This window comes from Euprymna scolopes, unplaced genomic scaffold, assembly GCF_053919585.1.
Source record: "Euprymna scolopes isolate OS-2025 unplaced genomic scaffold, ASM5391958v1 sca1, whole genome shotgun sequence".
NCBI lineage: Eukaryota > Metazoa > Mollusca > Cephalopoda > Sepiida > Sepiolidae > Euprymna > Euprymna scolopes.
Window position 1 is genome coordinate 1,539,245 of NW_027633102.1, and position 8,109 is coordinate 1,547,353.

The 8,109-nt window shown below is 59.0% G+C and overlaps 2 non-coding genes and 1 pseudogene across 2 annotated transcripts in view; all 3 read left to right on the forward strand.

The window, feature by feature from the left end:
- The first annotated feature begins 2,604 nt into the window (after positions 1-2,604).
- Positions 2,605-4,977, forward strand: LOC145273479 (small subunit ribosomal RNA; annotated as a pseudogene).
- Positions 4,978-5,375: 398 nt separating this feature from the next.
- LOC145273584 (5.8S ribosomal RNA) lies at positions 5,376-5,533 on the forward strand. The gene has a single exon (XR_013866408.1). It is a non-coding gene; the product is annotated as a 5.8S ribosomal RNA (ribosomal RNA).
- Positions 5,534-6,126: 593 nt separating this feature from the next.
- LOC145273226 (large subunit ribosomal RNA) overlaps positions 6,127-8,109 on the forward strand; it is a 5,720-nt gene continuing 3,737 nt past the window's right edge. The window contains exon 1 of the ribosomal RNA XR_013866252.1: positions 6,127-8,109. This exon is cut by the window's right edge and continues 3,737 nt beyond it. This is a non-coding gene — a ribosomal RNA (large subunit ribosomal RNA).

Below are 8,109 nucleotides of genomic sequence, written 5' to 3' on the forward strand. Positions count from 1 at the left end.
CCGACCAGAAATGTCGCTTCGTATAATCGACGTTTTTTTTGACCACCATTTTCAGGTGTCGGAGGTGGGTCTGGACGAATACCAACACCATTTCTGGGGTTTTCCAGTTTGAAAGTTTTATAAAACATGTTCGGTAGGAAGCACACTTTGGTGTGTCGGTTCGTCGGAGCAGCGACTCTTTGCCTCGTGGTGGTCCGGAACGTCTCTACGGGCTTGTCGCAAAGGCGTCAGAAAGTGGCATCTCCGCCGCCTAGGGCTGTCACCGTTATCGCTGTCGCCGCGCTCCAACTTGTTTTGATCCGCCGCCTTCGTTCCTGCCAACCGTGCGCCCGCTCATCGTCGTTAGGTTATAATACGTGGTACGTGTGTGTGCTTCTCCGTGGACCTAGGGCTGCTCGACGTGTCGAACGATATGTTGGAACAACTAACGGCTCCTTTTCCTGGTTCCATAGTCGTCGTGGTACCCGCGTCGTCAGCCATATCTATGTCCACCATGTTTAGCCGATACGTTTGCTGCAGCTTCTGCTTCCGCCTCAGCGTTCGCCGCTCTCAGCCGCCGCTGTTGTTGCTGCCGTTCTGCCATTCAACCACTACCTGCGAATCTTTCGATGATCGGCCGAACGACCCATCGCTGTGCGACCGATAAATCCTCCGGATTAGGGAGAAACGCCGCCGCTCTCTGCCGCCGTCGAACGGAAAAACGTACATTGTAACGAACGAACGAACGAACGAACGAATTAACGAACGAGCGAACAAACAAACAAAAATAGCCGCGGGGGATGCACTATGTAGATCCTGATCCCCTTGTAACCATACGTACGTTGTTCGATGCTCTCCCGTCCTGGAAGTCGCCGCAGCAAACAGGAGGATGAGCAGCAGCAGGCGCCGCCGCCGTAACCGCCGCCTGCCTGCCGCCTCCTACTCCTGTCAGCGTCCGATCTCACAGCCGTGTGAACGTTCGCTGACACCCGATTTCTTTCCGTCTGGCAAAACCTTGGACGTCCCGCTCGCGGTACACGTGCTGCAGCGACTTCTCGTCCGACAACGCATAAGCGTCGACGTCTGCCGCCGCATCTTCTGATACGTGGACGGTGATAGCGCTAGTCCCTTCTTGCGCCACCTCCACCTTTGTTAGCGCCAAAGAAGATCGATCGAGCAGTCGTGGTCGCAGTCGATTAACCCGTTTTCACCGTCCGCAGTTCCCAAGCCGCCGATCAAGTCGTTGCTCTTCTTGTTCGTTCTTCCCATACCGTCGATTTGCACGGCTGCCGGATGAGCCATCCTCTGTCCGGCGAAGCGCTCACGTCAGTGATCGATACTTGCACCGACAGTCCTCCCGCTCGCGACTCGGTGCTCGAATCGGACTCGTTCGTTTTTATCTCGATGCGATTGTGAAAAGGGGGACCGGTCGTCAATGTCGTGTGTGTCGACGATGTTGTTCGCCCGGTCCGCCGCGTTGTTGTCGTTTTTTTTTTTTTTTTTTTTTTTCCCCTAACGTTCGCCGTCGCACGGACGAAAGGGTGAGAAAAAAAAAAAAAAGCTCGAAAAAGCCGCCCAAAAAAATCGGACCGAGGAGCCGCTTGCGAGAACGCGCCATGTGCACGTTGTCTCTCCTCGGTTTTCCGAGCACGAACACGACGCCGGTCGGTCGGTCGGTCGACGAAGGCGACGACGAAGGTGACGGGAAAATTTACGCCGCCGCTGCCCTGGTCCAGCTCCTCCCCGATGACGGCTGTGATGTTGACGTTGACGTTGGCGACGACGACGACGACGACGGAGACGACGACGACGACGAGACGGCATCGATGGCGACCACGATGACGACGACCTCGACGAGTTCAGTCTGCACCTTGACCTCCGATGTCCGTGTGCACTGCCGTCGTGCTGTTTGTCGTTTGTCGTATGTATCGCTGTCAAGGGTGCCGTTGTCGTTGTTGTTGTCGACGTTGTTGCTTGCTCTCTCGTCTCGGTCGGTTGGTACGTTGATGACGACGACGACGACGAAGACGACGACGACGACGACGAGACGGCATCGATGGCGACCACGATGACGACGACCTCGACGATTCCAGTCTGCACCTTGACCTCCGATGTCCGTGTGCACTGCCGTCGTGCTGTTTGTCGTTTGTCGTATGTATCGCTGTCAAGGGTGCCGTTGTCGATGTTGTTGTTGTCGACGCTGTCGTCTGTTCTCTCTTCTCGGCCGGCTGTGACGTGGACGTTGACGACGACGACGACGAGACGGAATCGATGGCGACCACGATGACGACGACCTCGGCGAGTTCAGTCTGCACCTTGACCCTCGATGTCCGTGTGCACTGCCGTCGTGCTGCTTGTCGTTTGTCGTATGTATCGCTGTCAAGGGTGCCGTTGTCGTTGTTGTTGTCGACGTTGGTCGCTTTCGTTCTTTGAGTCTCGGTCTCGGTCCAAGTCAGGGGAGAAACAAAAAAGAGGCCATCAGCGCGGGCAGCGCGCTTCTTCTGACGGCGAACCCCCTCGAAAAATAAATAAACACGTGCCCGTCGTTGTAGTTGTCTGTCTTATGTCGGTCGGTCGGTCGGTCGGTCTGTCGTTCTGTCGAAACAAAGTCCCAAATTCCAACGATACCTGGTTGATCCTGCCAGTAGTCATATGCTTGTCTCAAAGCTTAAGCCATGCAAGTGTAAGTTCACGCCACGCATTAGAACGGGCGAAACCGCGAATGGCTCAGGAACCGGACCTAATCCTCGGGACCGTATTCCTCCTCGGAGGCGATGGATAACTGTGGCAATTCTAGAGCTAATACATGTGACACAGGCCGCGATCGGTCGGCGCGCCGTCGTCGCCACGCCTCGCGCGCTGGCACCCGCGTCGGCCGTTCCGGGTCGCGGCGCTACATATTAGACTGAGACCGATGCGCGTCATTCCGTCCTCCCGTCGTCGGCGTTCCCGCTCGCGGGTCCGTTCGGTGGCGGGGCTCATAGGGCGGCGCGCTCCGCTTTGGTGACTCTGGATAACTCACTGGTCGATCGCACGAGCTTTCACGCCCGGCGACGGGTCTCTCGAGGGTCCGCCCTATCAACTGTCGACGGTCGGTTAAGTGCCTACCGTGGTTACTACGGGTAACGGGGAATCGGGGTTCGATTCCGGAGAGGGAGCATGCGAAACGGCTACCACATCCAAGGAAGGCAGCAGGCGCGCAAATTACCCACTCCCGGCACGGGGAGGTAGTGACGAAAAATAACGACGCGGGACTCTGTCGAGGCCCCGCGATCGGAATGAGTACACTTCAAATCCGTTAACGAGGACCAACCGGAGGGCAAGTCTGGTGCCAGCAGCCGCGGTAATTCCAGCTCCGGTAGCGTATATTAAAGTTGTTGCGGTTAAAAAGCTCGTAGTCCGAACTCGGGTTCGTGGTCGCGCAAGCGGCCCCGGGGCGGCGGCGCCATCGTCCGTCGTTGACTTTGGTCGTCCGTTCGCATTCCCGGCCCTTTCCGCCGGTGTCAACCGCTAGCATACCCGCCACGCGGTCCTGCCGGCGAGGTGGACGAGGAGGTCGTGATCGGGATCCGGGAAAAAAAAAACAAGTGGTCGTCGGTTCGGTTCCGGGAGTAGTCTAACGGGGGGGTGCTACGTGTGTGTGTGTTTGGGTGCGTTCATTCGCATCCCCGCACTCTGACCCCCGCGCTTCTCTCCCTCTCCCTTTCCGCGCGTTCCTCTTTTTTTTTGAACCCCCCGGTCCGCTCCGAGTCCCTGCTTCGTGTCTTGTCTGCGCGCGTGTTGCGGTCGGCGGTTTCTCCTCCAAGGGTGCTCTTAACCGAGTGTCCGCGGCGGCCGGTACGTTCACTTTGAAAAAATTAGAGTGCTCAGAGCGGGCTGTTCAAGCTTGCATACGATAAGCATGGAATGATGGAAGAGGGCCTCGTCTACGTCTGTCGGTCTCCGTCTACGGCGAGGCAATGATCGAAGGGAGCGGTCGGGGCCACTCGTATTGCGACGTTAGAGGTGAAATTCTTGGATCGTCGCAAGACGAACTGCAGCGATGGCGTGTGGCAAGCACGTTTTCCTCGATCAAGAGCGAAAGTCGGAGGTTCGAAGACGATCAGATACCGTCGTAGTTCCGACCGTAAACGATGCCGACCGGCGATCCGCCGGCGTTCGCTTCCATGACCCGGCGGGTAGCCTGCGGGAAACCAGAGTTCGGTTCCGGGGGGAGTATGGTTGCAAAGCTGAAACTTAAAGGAATTGACGGAAGGGCACCACCAGGAGTGGAGCCTGCGGCTTAATTTGACTCAACACGGGAAAACTCACCCGGTCCGGACACCGGTAGGATTGACAGATCGATAGCTCTTTCTCGATTCGGTGGGTGGTGGTGCATGGCCGTTCTTAGTTGGTGGAGCGATCCGTCTGGTTGATTCCGATAACGAACGAGACTCCGGCCTGCTAACTAGTGCGCCGATGTCAGTGATTTTTACGGCGGGCTCGGCGTCCTCCGTGGCGCTCGGGTCCGGGTCGGTTTTCTCACGCACTTCTTAGAGGGACGGGTGGCAGAAAGCCACACGAGGCGGAGCGATAACAGGTCTGTGATGCCCTTAGATGTCCGGGGCCGCACGCGCGCTACACTGGAGGTATCAGCGGGGACTTCGCCCCGGCCCGAGAGGGTTGGGAAACCTCTGAACCACCTCCCGTGATAGGGATCGGGGCCTGTAACCAACCCCGTGAACGAGGAATTCCCGGTAGGCGCGGGTCAACAGCCCGCGTCGATCACGTCCCTGCCCTTTGTACACACCGCCCGTCGCTACTACCGATCGAACGGTCCGGTGAGGTCCTCGGATCTGGCCGACGACGCCGCCGGGCAGTGCGCGACGTGTCCGTCACGACACTCGTGCATCTACGCCTCGGCGTTCGATGCCTGGAGAAGACGACCGAACCCGATCGTTTAGAGGAAGTAAAAGTCGTAACAAGGTTTCCGTAGGTGAACCTGCGGAAGGATCATTACCGTTTTCCCGTTCGAGACTGGTTTGTTGTTTTCCGGCCTACCTCCTCTGTCTGTCGGCGTCAACGCCTCGAATGCGCGCAAACAAACCTATAAAAGGCGGAGCGAGAGATAGATTTGTGGTGACGCGGAGGTTTTTAAAGCCCCAGCTCTTCTTGCTTGCTTCCGCGTCTTACCACCTGTTTGTTTTTTCGCCCACCGCAAGTGATGGCCGCTTCTTCTTTGCCTTGTCGCCGCTTTATCGTTTTTTTTGTTTTTTTGCAGCCGCTGTGCCACCGCCGCTAGCTAAAAAAACAAACTACTCGCGACATTGCAATGCCGTCACGCCTCCTCGCACAGACCTCCTCGCACACTACTAAATCTATATAAACAAAAACTAATATAAAAAAACCAAGTGCTGAACCCTGGACGGGGGATCACTCGGCTCGTCCGTCGATGAAGAGCGCGGCCAGCCGCGATAACTGATGCGAATTGCAGGACTCAGTGAACATCGACACCTCGAACGCACATTGCGGCCCCGAGATCCCTTGTCTCGGGGCCACGTCCGGTCGAGAGGCGGAACGTTACATGTCTTTCTCCGTTAACGAAACGACATCTTGCCGTCCCCGTGCCCGCCCGGTCCTCGGCACGGTGGTAACCGGGACGTCGCAGGAGCGAGTGACGAGGGGGAAGAAAAATAAAAAAAGAATTGACTCCTTTCAATGTCTTTTTTTTTTTTAAAACCCTCTCCGGCCTCCTCCTTCGTCTCCCGCTGGCAGACCGCGGAGTCTTTTCCCTTTTCGACCGCGTGAAGAAACACTGTGGAGGAGGAGCAGGAGGAGTCTGTCCGAAAGCAGCCGAAGGGAGACCAAAAAAAAAGTACCGACCTAACCGACTGCCGACGTAAGCGCCGCCTGCTCGTCTCGCTCTCTGCCTCATGAAGGTGTCTCTCAGCGACGCCTCGAGCAGCGCGACGAGCACGGCCGTCGCACCGTAAAAAGGTGGCCGCGTCGTAGGCAACGCAACGTCGGATGGGGAGGACCCACGCTTTTTTTTAATTGTTGGCTTCTTCATTTTCGGTCGGACGGGCGCTATATCGGCCAGCCGTCGTCACACGGAGGGTACCGATCGAGATTCCTCTCCTCCAAACACCACACTCTACTAAAAACCGCCGCCCTCGGCTCGGACGAGACGACCCGCTGAACTTAAGCATATCGCTAAGCGGAGGAAAAGAAACCAACCGGGATTCCCTTAGTAACGGCGAGTGAACCGGGAGAAGCCCAACGCCGAATCCCGTCGCAAGTTAAAGGCTTCGGGACGTGTGGCGCATGGGTCGAAGGCAGCCGTTCGTTTTCGTCTCGCATAGTTCGGAGTTCCCTCGATCGGGGCCGCCCGCGGCGGGTGCCAGGCCCATTCGGTGCGGACGGCGAGCGACGGCCTTCGATCCGAGAGTCGGGTTGCTTGGGAACGCAGCCCAAATCGGGTGGTAAGCTCCATCCAAGGCTAAATACCGGGACGAGTCCGATAGTCGACAAGTACCGTGAGGGAAAGTTGAAAAGAACTTTGGAGAGAGAGTTCAAGAGAACGTGAAACCGCCCAGGGGTAAACGGGTGGGACCGCTCACCGCGATCGCGGGGGGACTCAGTCCGGTGCTGCCTAGGCTCGAGCCCAAACTCGATGTGTGTTCTTGAAAGAGAGGCCGTCGCGGCACAGGTCGTCGTTCGTCGTGTCCGCGGGGGACTCGTTCCCCGCGGTTCCAGCTTTTGTGCCCGCGTCGCCGACGAAGGAGACGGGCCGCGTGGATAGCGGGAAGGGAAACGTGGTGACGACCGCGGCGTCGGTAGGTGGCTGCGTCGGTTGGCTGCGACGGAGGGGACTCGTCCTCTCGATCGCTGCTGCCGCCGGGCCCTAACCCGCCGCATCCGTCGCCGCCGCTTCTTCTTTCCTCCTGCTCCCTCCGCGCGCGACTCCGCTGCACCCGTCCCCTTCATCATCGCTCGGCGTAATCATGGCGCGGGCGCTTCGGCGCGACCTCCGCGCGGCCGGCACCGGACGCACTTCCCCTCCGGTCCGTCGTCGCGACCCGTTCCCGGCGTGCAGGTCGAACACGCGGGTTTTTTTCCGTAGGCGGCAGGCGTTTCATCACCCTGAAAACCCCCGTCTTCCCACCTTGTGAAGTCGGGGGCCACCGGCCGTCGGGCCCGCGAACGTAACTGCCCCTTTCTGCCGGGAACGGAGGAAATCTGACACGATCCGTTACACGTGGCGAGCCGGTCCGTTTTGATCCCGCCGGAAGTCGCGTGCGGGCGACGCACTCTGTGTGTCGCTCCTTAGGCGCCCCACCGTCTCGGGCGCGTGCGCGATGAGAGGCGGGATAGGACTGGCGCGGCCTCGCCGTCACGCACCTCGCCGACGTTTCGGGTTCTTGTCGGGGGCAACCCCGCCCGCGCCCGTTTCCGTTTCCGGAGAGGTCGCTCGGCGACGCTTTTTTACTCGAGCCGCCCGCCACCCCGGGTCAGCGACGTGCATCGGCAACCCACCCGACCCGTCTTGAAACACGGACCGAGGAGTCCTGGCCGTTCGCGAGTCGTAGGGGCCACCTCTGACTAACCCCGAAGGCGAAGCGAAAGCGAGAGAGCGTGTAGGAGGGCGTCGATCGGGAGAGGTGTCGTGGCAAAGTCGTCCGGGGGTCGTCGGGGGGTGTCGTCGGTCTCGTGCCGTCGTCTTCTCCTCGCCTCACCCGCCTCCGAGCCGTGCCCGATCCCGCCGGCGCGGCGTTTTCGGCCTTCCGCCGTCGCTGCTGCGGTGCCCGCAACTTTTCCTTTTTTCTCTCTTCCCGAGAGAGATAGGAGAGGGAAGGCTCGTGGCTGACGTGCGGTTGTTTTTCCCTCCTCCCCGAGAGGGGACCGGCGCATCTTCCAAAAAGGGGAATTGCCGGGCGCCAGCTTCCATATCCTCCTTCCGCCCATCGGTGAGATCCCGCGGCTTGAACTAGTCCTATTTTGTCGTCGAGTTTAGGCGCTGCGCGCGGGGCGCATCACCCCCGGGTCGGTTTCCCCTTTTTCCGAGTACGACTCGGCCGACTCTGGCGTAGCGAGCGACCAGGGACCCGAAAGATGGCGATCCACGCCCGGTCGGGATGAAGCCAGAGGAAA